The sequence below is a fragment of the Amblyomma mixtum genome, chromosome 2 (assembly GCF_055824585.1).
Source record: "Amblyomma mixtum isolate Tamu chromosome 2, ASM5582458v1, whole genome shotgun sequence".
Lineage (NCBI taxonomy): Eukaryota > Metazoa > Arthropoda > Arachnida > Ixodida > Ixodidae > Amblyomma > Amblyomma mixtum.
This window is the reverse complement of record NC_143013.1, coordinates 298,521,996-298,542,271: the sequence shown is the minus strand read 5'-3', so window position 1 is coordinate 298,542,271 and position 20,276 is coordinate 298,521,996. Positions and strand designations below refer to the sequence as shown.

The following is a 20,276-nucleotide window of genomic DNA, read 5'->3' as shown; positions in this document are numbered from 1 at the left end:
AGGGCTCCTCCAACACATGATCTGGTATGCAAAGAAAGCCTGTATGGTGCTCCCTTTATATCCGCGGTTGCATCGGAAGAGCTGTGTGTACCTTATTCCATCCTCTACGAATCATCCCTTTCGGTGCGACTTATTAGCAAACAAGTCTCGTGCCCGCACTGGTTTGTACTGGACGCCCTGCCTTGCGATCGGGTATGCGGATAAAATGCTGGAAGGCGGTGTACGTGTGAGCGAGTGAGTCGTGTCAAGAATGTTCGGGCTGGCTTCGGCGGGAGAGCTGCGGATGAGTATGCAATGTTTGTTCATGAGACGAAACAAGGCTCTGCCTTTCTATATAAGCATATGGGTTGTTTATAGTAACACTGGAGACACCAGAGTCCAATTTAGGCTGTGAATAGGCAACGCACTTGATGATGACTCGGCCCTTTGTTCTACGATTGGGACGCTGTCTGGCTATTTACGGTAGCTGGGTATTTAACGGGCTCGCCGGCAGAAAATTGCGTTCAATCAAGCAGAATGAAACCTCGATTGAATATGAAACGCCTTTATACTTGACCAAGCCGTCCTGTGTATTGTGGAGTATAATACTAACAGTGTCATGCTGAGAAACGCTACGATCATCTCTTAAATGCAGCATCGTTGGATGAACTTTATAGGAGGAGATTTTATCTGATCTAAATTAATCTCTTGGTTTTGTATCAAGTACAGATCAAAGGCTTTATTAAAGACACTAGTTGTAGAACGCTTAAAGTATTACTCTTACAGTGCACTAATTACTTACAATCCCACTGGCACCAGTAACTACACGTGTATCCAGGATCCATGAATAATTCAACTCGGATTGTACCCGGCTGCTCCCAGCAGGACAAGATAATCAACCGCCTCATTAGTAAACCAGAAAATTTCCATCGAGAAGAACGATTTGCTACAAGTTAGTTTTTGTAGTACGAGGTCTACAGACTTAGCATGTCACTCTTGACATTCTACGTACAGTCTATGCCAAAAGTAACCAGGCTGCACGGTTTGTTTCTCAGTCGTATATTAAAGCTATTATGCCAGCCCTGAGTCTATAAATCTCTGTATGATAAGGAGAACCCCTGTCTTCCCTTTCAAAGAAAGAAGAAAGGGAAGCCGTGAGGGCTCTACTGTACGAATGAGAAGCAAGCCGTCCAGTCTGGTTACCTTTGATAAAGACTGTACGTTCAGGGGCAAAGCGTTGGATAGCAGATGTGAAAACCAATCGAGGACGGCGTCTCTATTTCGTTCAGGTTTAATATTTACTGCGACGTCAGGCAGCAAATCCTTTCAAATAGACTCGATTCTTTCTGCGAAGTAACATTAATATCTATTTCGGAGCAAAAAAGCTTTGCGTGATTCGTCTCTTCTGAAGTGTAAATGCCACACGGAAAGAAATTTTATAATGCTTGAAAAAGGAGTGCACACAGTGGCCTCAATGAAAAAAAGTAAACTGCGGACCGTAAAGAGTAAATGACACAAGAAGTATCACACCGACCTTACGAAAAACGAATCTGCTACGAATTTCAGTGTTGCATGGAGCTAAATGTATCCTTCTGTACCCTGTTGCGTAATTCTATACTGTGCAAGGTGCTTAGGTTACTTAGAGAACGCCAGTATGGTGTTAGTGCACAGAAATGTTGGCGGAAAGCGTTTCGTTTCGATCTTAGCGTCGTCTTTCTTGAAGCCTTATTTCCACCCTTCAAAATAGCCTGCGCGAAGAAAGAAAGAAAAAAAAAAACAATCGAAGAACCTCAGCACCGGCGCTGTAGGGAACCACATTAGACATTCACAAAGCGGAGTCCGTTTTAAGTTTTCCTCTCCGTAGCTATTTTTGCGTATGGTATTCCGAGCCGAAATGAGCTCAGCGGCAGAGCGATCGGGAACAGCAACCGTTCGGAAACTTTCCTATTCATTTTTGTACGCTGCCAAGTTCAAGGTTATCAATCCTTTCAGACGCCACACAACCGCTTACCCGCTCCGTCGCAGGCACACAGCGCTGATATCTTTCTTCTTTTCTTCACTTCTTCCTACGACGCTCCTGAAAGTGCTTATATAACTCCGCACCCAAATCACTTACCCCAGGCGCGCCGAGGGAGACAGAAAGGCGAAAGATTCCCATAGAAACCGCCTCTTTCTTCACTCTCCATCGCACGTGCTTCTTTTTCCTTTCTTCGTTCCTTCAAGGCGTGTCTCAGATTTTGCTGAAATGTACGTTTATTTCTTCGCGTGTTTTCCTTCTCGAAAACTTCGCGAGGCTTTCCCGTCAGGCTCAACGGCAGGGAAATAAACTAAACTATGACAGAGTCGGGTATATCACGCAACTGCGCAGTGGGAGCGAAGATACGAAAAAAAAAGATAAGATGCGATTACAAGAAAAAAAAACAATATAAAAAAGTAACAAGCGGAGGCAGGAGGCACCGATCACTTTCCCGTCGGAGCGCTTTTCCAAAAGAGCGCCCGGCACGGCTTTTCTTCGCTTTGCCTGCCCCGGGTGCGCCAAGATTTCGCTCTCGGAGTGGATAGCGGCTGGTGCGTGGAAATGCACGCACAACCAAGCAGCCCCTCCCCTCAATCGCCCTCACCGATGTGCCTCCCGTATCGCTGTACATGCGTGTTTCGGTGGAGATAGGCAGAATTGTACGCGCCACCCCGTTCCCAAGCCGAGAGAGGGAGCTAGCGGCGTGGCTCTACCATGTCTCGACGGTGTAGCGCACGCTCCTCTACACGCACGCCGGCGCATACATCCGAAAAGGAGGAGCGGGTATATGCATAAGAAAACTTTTTTGCCGGCAAAAAAAAATAAAAAAAAAATGGAAACACCGAAAAGTGATAATCAAAATCATCGCGAGATGAGAAAGGATCGTAAAAAAAAATAGTAAGGATACGACAGTGGGAAACGAGAAAGGGTAAAAGAAGAGAGGAAAAAAAAACGCTTTTTCTTGCCCGTGGTTGCCTGTGGTGTGTGTGTTTGTCTTTTTTTCCATCGCTGAGTTACTTTCTTCTTTAGTTCTTGTAATTTCCTCCTCTCTCTCTCTCTCTCTCTCTCTTTTTTTCTTCTTCATGGCAGCGACTTCGTCTTTCCCCCGCCATCACCAACGTTTTTACTCCTTCCTCTGAGCGGGCGCCTTTCAAGATTCGCCCAATCATTTTTATTTTCTTCACCCCCGTCGGTTCTCCCAGCTCCTTCGCGTGGGTTTTTACAGCCCGGAATTTATTTCGTGACTGCTCGGGTTGTCTCTCCTCCATGCCGTTCCCCCACCGGTTCGCTTTCTTTTTTTTTTAAGTAACCATTAAAAAAATAAAATATCGCGTACACATATACATACAACGAGCGCAGGGAGGGACCTGCCCGTTCTGAGTCTAAGGAAGGACTCTTCCGTGGCAAAAGAGCCCGGAGACAGAGGGGAGGGGGGGGGGGGGGGGGCGCACACGCAAAACCAAAGCGCCCCTTCCTCGCAGTTATTTTTTTCTCTCCTTCATCGCAGCGCCCCCTTTTCTTCGGATCTCACATTTTCGACGCCGATCCTTTACACTTTCACTCGTTATTTTCTTCCATGCAAAGGGGACCCTCGGGTGCATTTTTTTTAACCCATTCTTTTTATTCCTGGTTTCAAGAGTGTGTACGGTGATGATGTAGCTTTGGATCCTGCAATCCCATCGACCCCTTGGTCTCTGTCTGTTCGCCTTCATTTCTCTTTCCTATAATCCGTGTGCGCATTTTTATCTCGTCTTTTTTTCTCACACATCTTTCGTTTTTGTTTTTTCTGCGCTCTTCAACTCATAGATGCATAGCAAAGGCTCATTTTTTTTTATTTTTAATTCTACTCAACGAGGGAGAGTGCATGGGGCCAAATTTATAGTGTCTCCGAGAAGGGATTCGAGCACCTTTCCTTTACTCCCTCGCTTTTTTATCCTTTGGGGAGCGTTAATATAGTTTAGCACCTAAAGCTCGACGACGGAAGAAAAGCTGAGGCGAAGAAGCCTGTGCTCTCAATGTTTCGCCGCTTTTGAAAACTCTCCGAAGGGGACAGCAGCTGCTGCATGGATACCTGCCTTCCAGGCTCCTCTACTTTACTTTAAAATAAAAACAGAGATAAGTGAAGATAATCGACGTAATTTGTGTATTTCCTTTTGAGCATACTCTAAGAATAGAGAAATTTCTGCGCTCACTATATGACGACTACATAACCAGCGTAGCGATCATCAGGCAGTCATCGGAGATACCACACAAACCGCGCCGGCATGGTGTGACGCCCGTTCGCGCCCTTGTATTTGCGGGTCAGTGGCTGTGATGTCTAGCAGCACTCTGGCAAGGGAACAGCAGTTAGCAGTTATTAGCGAGGTGCTGAAGTAGAAAGAGGGGCAGGTAGTGACCGTTGATCCGGATCATGAGAGAGACTCTAGAAGAAATAACTAGAAGAATAAGAATGGGGTGGAGCGCATATGGCAGGTTCTCTCAGATTATGAATGACACTTTACCAATATCCCTCAAGAGAAAAGTATACAACAGCTGGATCTTACCGGTACTCACCTATGGGGCAGAAACCTGGAGGCTAACGAAAAGGGTTCAGCTTAAGTTAAGGACAACGCAGCGAGCTATGGAAAGAAAAATGATAGGTCTAACGTTAAGAGACCAGAAGCGGGCGGAGTGGGTGACGGAACAACCGCGGGTTAACGACATTCTAGTCGAAATCATGAGGAAGAAATGGTTTGGTTGGTTTGGTTTATGGGGTTTAACGTCCCAAAGCGACTAAGGCTATGAGAGACGCCGTAGTGGAGGGCTCCGGAAATTTCGACTACCTGGGGTTCTTTAACGTGCACTGACATCGCACAGTGCAGGGCATGTAATGCGAAGGCAGGATAACCGCTGATCCATAAGGGTAACGGAGTGGATTCCAAGAGAAGGCAAGCGTAGAGGGGGTGGCAGAAAGTTAGGTGGGCGGATGAGATTAAGAAGTTCGCGGGAATACGGTGGCCGCAACTGGCGAAGGGCAGGGTTAATTGGAGAGACACGGGAGAGGCCTTTGCCCTGCAGTGAACGTAGTCAGGCTGCTGCTGATGATGATGAATGGCTGAGATGTGGGAACAATATCAACGGCCAGAAGGCTATTGCAACCTGAACAGCTGAAATTAGGGTGTTAGGGGTTAGGGGTAGCTGTTGCAAAAAGAGGGAAAACTTCCGAAGTTATGCGCCTCCTTCGTTCAAGAAGTCACAACGGCAGATGTATTGCACCGCCCCTCCATGATCATTTCAACGCCCACTCAAATACGGCCCACATGACTACTGGATGACGCCACAAGGTATATAATCGATCACGCCCCCTCCATGACCCCGAAGACAATAACCTCATCACCTATTGAGTAAACCCCGGATTTTTCAAACGAAAAACTATGCATAAGGTTCCGCCGACACCAACTTTATCTATCCCAGAGAAAGCTTCACATGTGCATGTACATGTCGATGAAAGAAAAGAAAAAAAAAACGTGCATGCGCAATAGCAATTTTCTTTAAGCGCAAGCGGGCAGGTGACAAGCGTGCACATTTCTTGAAACGACGCCAGATATGAGTCGAAGGACACATAGAGACCTGTACATACGAGAGGTTGGCACGTATGAGACACGTATGAAACACTCAAATGTCCTGACCGCACTGACGCTTCCTGAATATGACACACCACACACGCGCATGATCGTTTTATTTATTTATTTACCCTAAAGACCCAGAAGAGGGCATTACATAGGGGGGGAATGATTAAAAGAAAGCACACATAACAAATCAACTCATAACAAATGATGGTAAATATACAGAAGGCAGAGTTTGGGTAACATTTGGTTAAGTGCAGTATAACACATTGAAACCGCAAAATTCAACACGTTCAAACAAGTGAGTAATAATTAGGGCAAAATAAGTAACTAAAAATACAATGGCACACAAAAGAGGCTCCGGAGCTGTTCAGCACACAAGAAATGGCAAAGCAAAAAAAGGACCGCCAAAAAGTCACGGACACGGTAAATCATCTAGTACTCTATGACGCATTTTCTGTGTTCAAAAATGTTAGTAAAGCTGTTTGAAACGATGATAATTCAGTATGGCCGACAATGCTGGATGGCAATGAGTTCCATTCATTAATTGACAAAACTAGCGGTGACTTCTGATATTTTAGTGTGCGAGCGAAAATCGGACGTACCTTATGCGCATGATCCAGGCGAGCTGAACAATGAGGTGCAGGAAAGATATGATTTCGGGAGAACGGCGTTTCGCTATAGTATAAGGTGTGAAATAATGACAACCGGGCAAATTTTCTACGTGTAGCAAGAGGTTGAAGATTGATGGCTTGCTTCATTGCTGATACGCTTTGATGACGTGAGTAGGATGACAGTATGAATCTGACGGCTTTATTTTGTACTGCTTCTAGAGCATTTGTAAGAATCGCGTGGGAGGGGTTCCATATAACAGAAGCGTATTCAAGAGACGACCTGATGAGCGTTGTATAAGCGCTGTGCCGTGTTTCAGCGTTCGCAAGGGGTAGACGGCGTTTCAAGAGACCAATTTTTTTAAAGGCTTTATTAGTTATGTATTCAATGTGAGCATCCCAGGTTAAGTTCTGACTGAAAAACACTCCCAGATATTTTATAGACGACACGGAGTCAATTCCACTATTATTTAACCAGTAATTATTCTGTGATGTTTCTGCTACGCTAGAGAATCTTACATGCTTAGTTTTGCTGACATTGATATCCATCTGCCACGTTGAACACCATTCAGTTAGTTCTGTTAGATCTGATTGGAGAGCTAGTGCATCAGTCGGGGTGGTTATCTGCCTGTATATTACGCAGTCATCTGCGAAAAGCCGTATTGATGAAGTAATATTAGAGGCTATGTCGTTTATATAAATTAGAAAAAGTAATGGCCCTAATACTGAGCCCTGCGGGACACCGGATAATACGCGAGTGGGTTTAGAAATGAGGTTCTCAATTTTGACCGACTGGTAACGATCGGTTAGGAATTGTTCGATCCATGTAGTTGTTTTGTCGTCGAGCTGTAAATTTCGGGTCTTCAGTAGTAGGCGTTTGTGGGCAACACGGTCAAAAGCTTTTGTAAAGTCAATGAAAATGGCGTCAATGAAAATGGCGTCAATGAAAATTTTGGACTCCTTAAGGGAGTCCAAAATTACCTTGATTCTTATAGCGTGTGGAGGATCAGCTGTATAAGGACTAATAAGATTTTTATCACGTGTCAGGAGTTTGAGTTGCTTACAGAACGCGACAAGACAGAGAATTCTGGCGACTTCAGCGGCACTTTGGTGTATATTTAGAGTTCTTTTCCTTCCTGGTGTGCGCCTTGCAGCTCCTTACTGCTCCTCTCCTCGCATAAAAGTTAAGTCCTGCATACCTCCCTCACAAATGAGTAGAACTGAAGTCTGCTGGAATATGTGTCCTTCAATGGAAGCTTTATGCATGAAGTTCACATTTATCGTAGCATTAAGTACACGTGAAGACTCACGCATACCCATAAAAGACAACGGCGAATACACGCTTACAAAGCATAGACTTTTAGTTGCACTCTACTCGCGAGCAGCCGAAACACAGCGCGCACAACTTCCTGCTCACGTTCAGGCTTCAGGTCGATCTAGGCAGGCAGTACCTGAATTCAAATGACTAATTCCACATAAAGCGTTGGGATAACTGTAGCTCACTGCTAAAAACAATGGCTTGAACAATTTGTAATGAATATGGTGTAAAAAATTGTTTTCTGAAATGCCGTGAGAATAGTTCTGTTGAAGGGTTGCAATAATGAGCGTGGGCGTTGTGACTGCGGCCTCAAAGTTATTGCCTTCTAGAAACAATTTCATAGCATAGATCATGCGGCCATCGTATGTAGGGGTGATCCATTTATGCCTTCCTAACACTAAGGCGTAGTTGAAACAACATCACTAAGTCGCACTTTACTCACTGTCTTGCAGTACACATCACGAGCACCCAAGCTGGAAGGACAAGATGCACCTCTGCCATGTAGTGTGCAGACGAAAGTGCACTGTCTCAAGCGCTTTAAAATCTTACTCTGAGTGTGAACGCTTTATGACCTACGTTCTGTATGAGCAGAATTATAAGCTAATCAGTGCTTCGATGCGGAACATATCAGAACTCGATCGTTGGCCAGAGCTCTTGATTCTGGCATTCTTGTTCTAATCTCATACCTGTTTCGACTGGGGCAAAGAACGGAGAATTGACAAGCGTAATTGACAAGCGGAGGGTCGTTTAAGAGCGTGTAGTAGATGATCACTCATATTAAACGGGCTTCATGCAATAAAAAGCACGCCGAAAAGACTGTTTATTTCGGCTTGCCAGCAGATAGATGTAAGTCTGAAGGGTATTAAAGCATAAAATGACAGTTTCGACATTTTTCTTTGAAGTAACAGGAAGATAAAAGCGTTAAAAATTAATGCTTATTTGACTTATACCATATTTTCTTTCCCATCGTTCGTTTCTGAGTCGTCACACGCTGTTCTCACGCAACGCCTTTACGAGAACTTCACTTTCAACAAAAAATGCAGCTGCCCGTTCGTCTTCTCATATGCTAAGTTGCGACGTGACTTTCCTGCTCCTTTCTCGTCACGGACAGGGAAGAGAAAAAAGCTCCGGATGAAGCGAGATTTCAATCACTTTTCCTCAAAGCAGCCGTGACCTCCTCCCAGGCGTGGAGCGCATTCAGGGCAGAAAAACCAGGGTTAACGGGAATATATACCGGTTGAAAGCGGTAAAAGTCAAACAGGAGCGGACAGCAGGCAAGCAGGCAGGCAAGCATGCAGGCAAGGCAGGCGGTTCATGTACACACGGGACAGCACAAGGCAGCGCCCAGCCCCCTTCTTCCAAAGGTTTGGAGACGGAGGGGGAGAGAGCAGGACCACGCATGGGAGTGAGCGAGGGGGTGAGAGGGGAAGAGGGAGAGGAAGAAGGGGGAGAAGAGAGCGCATAGCGGTGCGACAGCGACAGTGACAGGACCCCGTGCCTCCGCGCCAACACAACGTCTTCACATTTGTCAACGCCAACATTAATCACCTTGGCGCGCACACGCGCGAAGAAGCGACGGCAGGAGCAAGGGAGTGAGTTCGCATAAAGGAGAGCGCCGGCGGGAGCGAAGAAAAACGCTCGCTCGCTCGTTCATTCGCTCGCGTGTGTCTGTGTGCGCCCGCGCGCGCGCACTCTCCAAGCAGGACGGGAGTAGAAGAAAGAGCGTCGGTCCGGGGCCATGGTCCGTAGCGCGCACTGCGACACTGCCGACGGGTGACGTTCGGCTCTTCATCGATTTTCCATCAATTTGCCCCGAGTCGTCGCTCAAGGACGACGTGCGAAGCTCCTGCCTTCGTGGGCACGCTTCCGCGAGCAGGCTCACGCGCTCCATCTGTGAAAAGTGCCTTTGCAGACGGAAGGGAAGGGTACATGTAGCTTGCTCAGGTTAGCACCATGCTGTAACTGGCGCCGCCTAACGGACTCGGAAGACTCCAAGAAGTCGCGATTTCTGCTCGATTGGACACACTGCTCTGGAATGGACGGAAAACAACAACAACAAAAAATATGCTATAGAGAGCGTCAGATTTCGCGATGTGAGGCTACTTTCATAACAGAAGACGGAAGATGCAACGTCATCGCAGAAAATTGAGTATGAGGGCATTGAAGACAACCTACCGACATGTTTAGTATCAGACAGTTTTTTCAAGCTTATGTTTCTCGTCTGCTCTTTTGAGTATTTGTTATTATTGGTCTCTTCTGATCCCAGTTAATCGGTTCTTGCATGCCGAATCCGAAGGAGTGACTAAGAGGCTATGGAGGAGCGGGCCGTGGGAAGGGTTCTGGATTAATTTCAGACACATGGGGCTCAGTACCCCGAACTGTGCGTTTTCACCCCCATCGAAGTCTTGCTGAAGTTGATAGGAATTGAATCAGCGAATTCGCACCGGGTGCCCGGACGCCACAACAATTGAGCCACTGATGCGCGTCTTTTAATCACAGACTGCAATTTGTGATTTATGATGCAGCAGTGTAACGCTATTTCTTGCAAAGTAGTATCTTAGTCCAGGAGAGCATGCTGCCGGGTGAGTAGAGCTGCATATTGTGAAAAACCAGCGCGAACGACACAAGGGACGTAGAAAGTAAGAAACACACACGACGACGAAAGGCGCTTAGTGCAAATAGTATCTTAGTGCCCCAAGCATAGGAGCTGCTAAAACCTTCTGGCTGCATTCTGCAATTTTCTATTTCAGATGATACAAAGTAGAGAAATTTCTTGGGTTAGTAAAGTGCCCAAGTGCCTGGAGCATATACGAATGCTGGCGTCTTTCTGGCCGCAGTCTGCAATTTGCCATATACGATGCAACAGAGTATCGCAATTTCTAGGGTTAGTAATGTGTATTTGTGCCCCAAGCATAGACGAGTGCTGGAGCCTTTGCGGCAGTCCACTGCAATTTGTCATTTCAGTTTGCCATTTCAGTTTGTCAGTTTGTCATAAATAGCAATCTCTTGGGTTAGTAAGGCGTCCAAGTGCCCTGAGAATGGGCGAGCGCAAATTGGAGATTCGGAAGTCTACGTTTTAAAGTAAACAATTATCCGGTGTGGCTTGGGAGAGCGGTACTGTCATGTACCAGTTTTCGAGCGCCTTAAATCAGTCACGTTGACTTTAGACGTTTTATTCGCTTAATCTAAGTTGAATCTACGAGGCATGCTAAAAAATAAATAACGCCAGAAGTACCATGAAATGATCCCGAGCTAGAGTTTGTACACTAACAGTTTTCGCTGTGAAGTGTCACTATGAATATGATTTTCCGCTCGGCTTTGTCAACGCACAAGAGTGCAAAACATCGAAGAGAAGAAAGCGTAGCTTGAACAAAGAGAGAGAAAAGACGTCTGTAATGAAACTACGTCTAGGATGAAAAATCCACATGCCTGTTTCCTGAACGCGCCTAATCGACACTTCCAGGCTTGCGCGGAGAAGCGGACGAGTGGTAGTGACCCATTAACTAGAGCAACCAAAACGCTCGAGAGCTGACAAAAGCGGCGTCCTAAATTCTTGATGGAATCAAAATTTTCCTTGTATGTTCCACAAACCCCGGGTATACGCTATTCTTTTCAGACACGCCGCGACACGACCCTGTTACACTCAGACGAACAACAGCCCGGAGTTCGTTGATCTCAATCGGCCAGGCATGTTCCGAATTAATTGCCCCCGCATCTGCTTATGGTGCCCGTTGAAAGGACCGCAAACATCATAGATGACGATGACAGCCCCCCCCCCCCCCCTCTCCCTTTGCCCCCCCCCCCCCCCTCTCCCTTTGGCAGACACACACACACGCACCTCGCGCGCGCCCTGGGCGCACCGGCGACGACGCTGCCTCTCGGCCCACAAAAGATGGAGACGTCAAGCAGGCCACCTCCTTTTGTTTTCTTTCGGTCTCGTTACGGAAACAATCGCCTCGCCGCCGCGCCTGACGAGAGACAAAGGTGTTTTCCGCGCAGCGGACATCTGCGGCATCAGCCTCGCGAACGCTGCTGCGTCCCGAAAACAAAAGAAAGATCCGCCGCATCGCGCAGAGCAGCGCAACGGGTGCGCACGCCGGGCGACGACAACGACGTCGATGCGGAGGAGAGTGACAGTGCACTGCAAACAATGCGCGCACTACGGAATAAAACAAAGGGTGGAGTGCTTGCGTTTTGTGTTTTGCGCGATGCTCTCACTGGCGTTCTAGAGGCAGCCCCTTTCAGCGCCGGCGAAGGACGAGCGTGTACGTGTGCGCGACTTTCTCTCGTCAACGGAAAGAAGCCCCCCCTACTGGGACGTCAACATTGTTGCGCGTCCCTTTTGACGCCCTTCGCGAGAATCGGCAAGTGTTTCCGAACGCCGGCCGCGCACGGAGGCTGAGTGACGGTCGCTGTCCTTGTGTTGACTGCGTTACACAACAATTGATGAGTCGACCTCACTACACGGCAGGGGAGAACAGCATGGGGCAAAATGAAATAAGGACTGTGAGCGCTAATGGACTAGTAACCAGGCTGCTGCGGGTGGTTACACGTCCTGCACTGTGTGAACTAGATTTAGTGGCAGTGTGATCTAGCGGCTCGCAGCGAAACATTCTGCCTTTACAGTTGTTATTTTTTTCGAGACACAGTAAACGGAAATTAGAAAACATGGCTATTCTTTTCCTTGAACTATAGCTATGCTGACGGTAGACATGTACAGCAAACTGTATATAATTGAAGCTTCCTCGCAAAGCAAAAGTTCAAAATAGGATTCCTTTACACGCCAATGTTTTCATTTTCTCGTCACCGCAGATTTCTGTCCGTCCGTTCGCGGAAAAGCCCCTCAAGTGGGTATTAAATTAGGTCCAATATCAACAAAGATTAGCACTGTTTTCATAAACCGCAAAAGTACTGCAAAGAAACACTGCGTGAAACCGCTCAAGTCTCCGCTTACAGAGACAGACAACGACGACATATCCTTTCAAGTGCACGAGCACCGCTAAGCTCTCTGTCTTGAAAGGGCGCTCGAAGAGCTGGAGCGACCCGGACGTTCACGCTGGGCGCCGGATCCAGGGGAGAAAAAAAAACGGCCACGCAACTCGGCGGCCCAGTTTGAGTGACGAGTGAAAAGCGGGTGGCGAGGCGAACTCCTGGCCCACATAGCATAATGCGCCCACCCTGAGGAGCCCACATACCCAGTGCTCCGGTGTCCTTGCGGCGTTCAAGGTTAGGGAATAAAAATCTCCACTTTTCGGTCGGAAGGTCGTCTCGTCGTCCCCCACCACGTAACACTGGGCTCCTGAGCGGGGCCACCCCGCTCCAAGCGGCAGCGTCTTAGACGATGCATAAAAACTGGCCCCGAATAATGCTTCGCGCAGCGAGGAGTGTGCCATAAAGAACCGTGCTTCTTTTGCGATCACTCGGCGTCTTCTTCTTTTCCCTTTTGCTTTCCTCCTACCTGCTTTCACACAGTAGACGCCGTGGGGGAACTTCTTCCCCGTCCCGTTCGGTAACTCTCCCCCACATCCTCCTCTTCCCTCCTTCGGGGCTCCCCGTCAGGGCCCCTTCTCCTGTAGAGAAGGGTCTCCTTGCGATCGTAGCAGTCTCACCGGGAGAGCCGACGCATTGGAGCCGCGGCTATTATTTTCCATTACTGCTCTATAAGGCCGCGCGCCCATTGTGTCGCGGCAGCACCCAGCCCGGCGTAAAGATGGTGGGGAGGCGCACCCGTGACGTGGATTTCGGACGGCTGCTCTCGTGGCAACAGGTGCACCAAGGGCGACTTGAAGAAGAACGGGCCCCAGTCTGGAGCCGGGAGGAAATAGGAAAAGACGCCCGAAATGGGGAGACCCCGAGCAACGCTGGCTGCGACGACTGCCAGTACAGAGCAAGGAAGAGTGTAGGAAGCACCGCGGGACGATGGGGGCAGGAATGGAGACCTAGTTCATGCGGTGATGCGCCTAGATCTCTGCCCACAGATGGAATGAAGAGGACACTAGTGACTCATTCCAGTCGGCGATCTGGAGCAGTTCTCTGAGTCCGCGAAGGAGCAAGATGACTAGGGAGTCTAGGGATCATACCGTCGCGGTCCATTCAGGACTCATAATCTGAGACCAAACCGTACTTTGAAACATGCTCTTCGTTTTAGCGGAGGGAAAACGCTCCGGATCGCCGACTGGTATGCGCCATGTACTCTAAACTCAAAAAGGGAGCAAAAAGGGAGCAAGCTGGCCGCTAGCGCACACCCTTTTATAAAAGGGTGTGTGCTAGAGGACACCTTACCCCTTCTTTACACCTTTCTTTTTAGAGTGTATAATACCTTCCGAGACAGAATGTTTACATGTGTGGAGAGGCAATTACTGGAACGTACTCGACACAGTATTCGGTCAAAAGAGAGATTCAGCATGCACAGGTGGCCTCGACGGGCGCACACCTCCACTGTGCGCGCTATGATCCCCGCGTAAGCGGATCACAGTAGCGGAACACTCATCGCGCTATGCTAAATCTCTCTGCTCTCTGCGCGTAGGAACGGCGGCACTGCACGAAGTGTGACCTATACGTATTCTTTTGAGCGGTTTTCCGTGCTAAAGTGTTCAGCATCACATGTAAAGTAAAACTAAGCTCGGACCTCGGTCAGGGGCTTCTCCTTGTCGGAAGAACGATGACATAGAGTGAAACCCAAAAGCTATGTCGAATAATTCCTTTTTGCCTCTGTCTGAACTAGTTTTTTTTTTTAGGTTTTGTTGCAGTGGAGACGAATTTATGATGAAATGAATAACGGCAGTCTCTGTTTGGCTGAATAACACGTAGCTCTAATGCACGGCTAAAACAGTGGCCATAGCTACGCTTTCCGATTCACAACTGATAGTTGTGCTTATCGATGTGGGGGCTCACCGGCGGCTTTAAGCATTCCTCTTGCTTCTCGAACAAGCTTACCCGTAATGCACAGATTCTGGTCTCCTTCTGAGCTAACGCGATTACTTGAAGACAGAAATGGATAGCTGGTATTAGGTATATTTTGCATTGGATACGTGAAGGATTCGTTGTGTGCTCATTCATTTCATTTTCTGAGAGATGCTGTATCTTTTTGTTACTATTTCGAAATATAAAAAATAATCGCGTTTGCATGGGCTATTATTAGGCCAGAGGAACTATCTAAGCCCGGATGGCAGTTGAACTGGCAGTTAGCTGGATGACTGCTCGCGCGTCTGACGAAGGCGGAAATATTACGCTCGGTTCTTATTTGTCGTTGTCAAGCCCGGCTAACAGGTTAATGCTCTTGAGAAAGCGCGAACAAATCGTAGCAGCGTGGCCGCATGTACAGGGTCCTCCACCATTAAGGTGAACGCGCGAACGCGTGGCCGTTGTCTTCAGAGCGCCAGTGCATCCGACCCGGTCACGTATCGAAGCAAAACGGCGCAGGCGCAGAGGAACCTGAAGGTGGTGCTTCATGTGGCCCTGCGTCTTTATTTTTATGCGATTTTTATGGCGAAAGGGCATCTGGGGCCAATGAGTGCCATGGCACAAGATGTTTTAGTCTTCTCAGGGTGGGGTGAAGGGCCCATTTCCCAAGCATTTCAGCCTAAAGAAGCCGAGCACCAGACCAGGGGAAAGCTTGTACCCATTGTATCACCGGTGGGCACCCGGCGGCACTGGGGATCGACCCCGCACCTCCCGAATGCTTGGCGGGCCCTCAAACGTATACCTCCCAAATGCGTATACCGGTCTCGGACGCACTTGCCATCCGAAGAGACTAGCCTCGCGCACGCGTGTTCACCGTAAGAGTGGACGACCCTGCACGTATTAAGCAAAGCTAAGCAAAGCAAAACAAAGCAAAGCAAAACAAAGAAAGGTAGAGTAAAGTAAAGCAAAGCAGAGTAAAGGAAAGAAAAGCAAAGTAGAGCAAAGTAAAGTAGATAACCTGGCCGATATATGCACGAATGTAGCCGCAGTGCGATATAACAGCTCCGTTTGGACGTGCTCGGCACTTGCTATCTCCGCTTAAGTCGACGGTGGCGCAACGCAGATTTCTATCCAGAAGACGGTCTTTATGAGTGACCGCCAGTGGACGCCTTCGCGCAGCAAAAGGTGATTTAGAAACAACATTTTCTTGGATTTGGCACAACCCACTTCGTGGAGATCAGGAAAAGGGCATGATGTATGGTGGCTATTAATATCCTGCTGGCGGGAGACGGTGGTCGCCATCTAGGAAATATTAAACTGCGTAACCTGCTTACGATTTTTCGGAGACGCGTTTTAACTTTGGCTCGGATGTTTTGAAGAAATAAACAAGATTAAACTAACAGCTTTTTTTTCTCATACTACCAGACAGATATGGACGAATTTTAGCAAAATGCTGCCCCGGGAAGCTTGACGAAAGAAACTTTCAGATCATTGCGGCGACCCGCATTGGAGCAATGCGAAAGCAAAACGTCCACGTACTATATCGACGTCCGTGGCTGTTCTGACGTCCATGTACTATATAGACGTCCATGGCTATTTTGACGTCCAAGTGTATTTTTCGCATTTAATTAATTATTTTCTTAATTATTCATAGAGGGCAACGTTTTATCACCCACTGTCTGTCACAATCACACTTTCACACATATACCGTCAGAGAACGACGTAATCGTGCGGACACAATTGCGGACACTTTTCGCTGACGCGACAGAGCCTTATAACGCTCTCGCATTAATAAAAACCGACCAACTGAATACTACATTAGCGAATAAATTAATGAATAAAAATGAACAAGCATCACAGCATTGGGGGACTGAATAAATAGATTGTGACTCAAAAGGACCGTGAAGCACTGACGTGCATGCTTAGAGCGACTTGACTCCAGACCAAACTTGGCACATCTTTGAAGAAGAAACCAGTCGAAAAGGACGGACTGTAAGGTAGGAACCACATCACGAGAGAGATCCAATCTCGAGATGTGCGTCTCCCTTGCGGTCCCTCGTGTTTTTTCGACCGGTTCCTTCATCAAACACGTACAAACTAGCTCAGCTCTCAGCTCTTATGCAAGATTTGGTATCGCGTTTTCAAGTTCCAGATGTTGTGTCGGTTCCAACGAAAGAATAAAACCGTCGATACCCCTTGTGCACGCAAATGGTATAGGTCGCGCCAGCCTGATCGAAGAGCAATCAGCAGCCCTATAGCAATCATCTTGAGAATAGTCCTTATTGATCTTTATCAATGCGTCATTACGGGAACAAAAGAGAGACGGAGTATCTCGTGTTCATCTTAATTGCAGTCATCACTGCACATTTATGCGTGCAATCAGCTTGAGGACAGACGTTTCCTCCTGAATCTAGAGAAAATCAATAAAGAAGATTTGTTGTACCGTCTTCGTAATTTTTTTATAGTTGTGTTATGCTAGAGCGAACATCATGTTTTTGTTTGCTTGTTTGTTTTTCCGAATTAGACTGCCTTCTTTGAAGCATAGATGCTCAAAGAATCGTGAAGACACGAGACGTTTTAATAAGTCTCAGGTCAAGCAGCATGTTACATACGAAAAATTATTCTTCATTGGTCGCAATGAACAAAAACTTAGGAAGCCCACAGAAAATACCCTAAGCATTGTTTGAAATTTCATTCGTCATAATAACGACAGTATTATGGTTTAGCAGTACGGTGATAATGCATATAGGTACAGAACCTCGTTATAACTAAGTCGAAGGGGCCCAGTGGTTACTTCATTAAAGACGTAGCTTCTTTATAGCCCGTATTGACCTAGCTTCCAAGGGAAATAGTCATTCCTTCGTTATAGCCATTATTTTATTATAAACGGTTTCGTTATAACGACGTTCACTGTACGAGTATATGCGTACGCCGCCCACACACGATGCTTTGGTGTCAACCAGATCGCCGTTTAAGCGACGTTACATCAATTCCGATGTAAGTATATGCCATCGTCGCCGGGCGCTGTTTCGCGTGCTGCATTCCCAGACATTATAGCGCTTGTTTTCTTCGCCGCCTTTCCCTGAATTTGCATAAACGCGCCGTCCGGAGATAGCAGCCGGGTAGTTAATCTAACTACACTGTTTCCGTGCAGGCGTGGATATCTCAGGCGCTGTGCACCAAATAAGCGCAGTCGGAGGGAACCGAAGACAACCCGTAGATGGACGAGCGCTCACGAACGTGCTCGCCATTTCTCGGCGAGCCTTTATTACGCCTCGCTATCACTTCTTGCTGTTGCTGCTCTAACAAAGCTTTTCTTCCCATATACGGAGTAGAACAACCACGAAAAGGCTAAGCGGGAGTAGAAGTCGGGCAAGAAATATAGAGCAGGGCACACCGAAGAACAGGAGAGCGCTGCGCCGGTTAGCCGCTGATGCCCCGGTGATGTAGAAGCGTGCCTGCAGCGGCCATCCACGATCCAGCTATACGCCCCCCCCCCCCCCCCCCCCCCCCTAATTATCCGAGAATGACGCACTCGCGATGGGAATCGCGCAAAGTGAGACCAATTGAGACTCGTTTCAAAGCACTCATTAAGGGCAGCAAAGCGACCTCCAAGCGCTGACAGTCTGTCAAGATCCTTTTTCATGAAGGCTGCATGACTTGGAGTCGAGCGGGAATTCGCCCCCCCCCCCCCCCCCCCCCCCCCCCCCCCCTCCCCTCCGTCCGCGAACGGACCTAATCAATGCTCTGCAGAGATGGCAACAACAGAAAGGAAGAATCAAAATAAAAAAGAACGAATCACCAGAACTGGGAAGCAGTATGTCAGTTGTTGCGACCTTCAATTAGCTTCCATTGCAGGAGCAACAGTATCGAGAAGCGCAAACGCCGGAAATTAGACAACCGCGACCGGCAGAACGGGAATCTTGAACACAGTGTATAAGCTGTCACTGCGACGATCGAAGCAATCTCCATACGGGTTCCCACGTCGATGTTCCGATTAACGACTGATGAAGTATAATGAGAGCACCGGCTGCGTAAATTAGCGTCCCAACATGTTGCTTAACAACCACGGTGGTTTCGGGCGCGCCTCTATTTATGAGCTATGTAATCGTATCCATCGCGTAAGTCATGTGAGCTACGGATGACGGACTACACAATGTAATCTACAGTGCGAATCCTTCCCTTCGCTAGATGGTCGTTCTGCAGCATTCGGGTTTTCTCAAAGGAGTACGTACTTATGGCCGAGATTATCACCGCTTGAGTTGAGTTCTAAGTATGTATTAAGGCGTTTGAAGAACACGCCAGTTTCCACCACAGAACACAGAGTTCGATAAAACTAAAAAAAAATTAAGATGGAAATGAGAGGGGGGGGGGGGGGGGGGGGGGTGCTTCAGTTCAACTTGCATATGAACCAAAATAGCGCGCGCCATTTTTGCCAGGTGTTAAAGAAAACGAATATACAGATACAGGAAAGAGTCTGTGGACACCCGACTGTGCCCCGCGAGGTGCCAAGAACCGCAGAAGAAAAATATGGACTTACCCCGTCCTAGTGCCGGCGATTAACAGCGTCTTCTCGGCGGTCCCCTGCCGCGCACGAAAAAGACCGCGGCCTCTCACGCTGGCCGAGACCTAATCCAGCCGGATCGCTTTTGCCGCCAACGACAGGTACAATCTCGCAAATGTGGCATCCAACACCGCCTACGTGGACGAGGGTAAAAAAAAAAAAAGCAGCGCGAATTAATAAAACAATGACACCAAGAAGCTTCTCTGCGTGAACGAAGAAGACCGCTTCTTCAGACTCACGTGGAGCACGTGCGACAAAGAAAAAATATATATAGTAATGAGAAGAGCAGCGGGGAGGAAACAGGTGAAGGCGAGGAAAATATTGCGCCCAAGAGGCGTACGCGCGGCATCGAGACGAATAAACGCAAGAAGAGGCGAGGAGACAAGTGTGATGGAGCATTAGGCGTATGGCTGGCGCGTGTGCACGGAAGGGAAGCATCCATCGCGGACAACGCGGATCAGGAGGCGCCAAAGACAGTGATATCTAATTACCGCGAAGCCGGGTGTCCCCTATAAACAACTCAGGAGTCCGCAACGCAAACAGCCCCGGCCACAGACCCTCCGCTAGATGAGCGGCCAGCGGCGGCTCTTCTCGGGCCTCCCTTTAATGAGCCTCACGCGCGGGGTGCGTGGCTGGGCGCGAGAACGCCCGTCGGCCAGCGGTGTGCTTCACGCAAGTGCCTGCTGTGCCCACATGACCCGCCCCAGGGCTGCCCGACTTAATCCTCGGTTCCCTGCATGCTCTCGAACCTCGGCTGCCGAGAAAACTGAATCTGGGCTTTAGGCCGGCGGCGGTTTGCAAGGGCGACCTGGTAGCGAGGCCAAATAGTCGAAATCAATCCAAGTGCCTCCTCTGTAGTGTTCCTTCCAGAGCAGACATTGCCACTGGAAGCTACTTTGTTGGATACAAGTAAAAAGCGGTGCTCCTTTTACGCCAAACAACTAAGGTACAGCCGGTAGTATTCCGTGTCGTCTTCGACTTTGTCTTTCGTCCGTTTTGCGATGTACAACCCACACTGAACCGATAGTAAACGTTTCCGGATGATATATTTCATTCCATCTGAAATGTCTGCCTCCCTACAATATGTGTTCCTGTCTCAGTCCCCCGGCAGTTCCAGGGTGCCATGATTACGAAATATCCAAGGCAGCACATGACCAAGTAGTTAGAACGGATATCTTATTGCAGCCTTCATCGCAGTCAGTCCACCGCAAGACAAAGGCTTCTGGCAATGATTTCCAGTTACCACCGTCTAGCGTGAGTCATGGCCGCGCTATAACAG

At 48.1% G+C, this 20,276-nt stretch overlaps 1 protein-coding gene across 5 annotated transcripts in view; it reads right to left on the bottom strand.

The window, feature by feature from the left end:
- Positions 1-20,276, bottom strand: part of LOC149364638 (uncharacterized) — a 510,000-nt gene that overhangs the window by 443,367 nt on the left and 46,357 nt on the right. For 3 of the 5 annotated variants that reach the window (XM_089574597.1, XM_089574596.1, XM_089574598.1), the window contains exon 2: positions 18,974-19,131. The exons of the other annotated variants lie outside the window; for them this stretch is intronic. The gene's annotated coding sequence lies outside the window, so the exon portion shown is untranslated. The remainder of the gene's footprint in view (positions 1-18,973; positions 19,132-20,276) is intronic. 5 annotated transcript variants of the gene reach the window in all.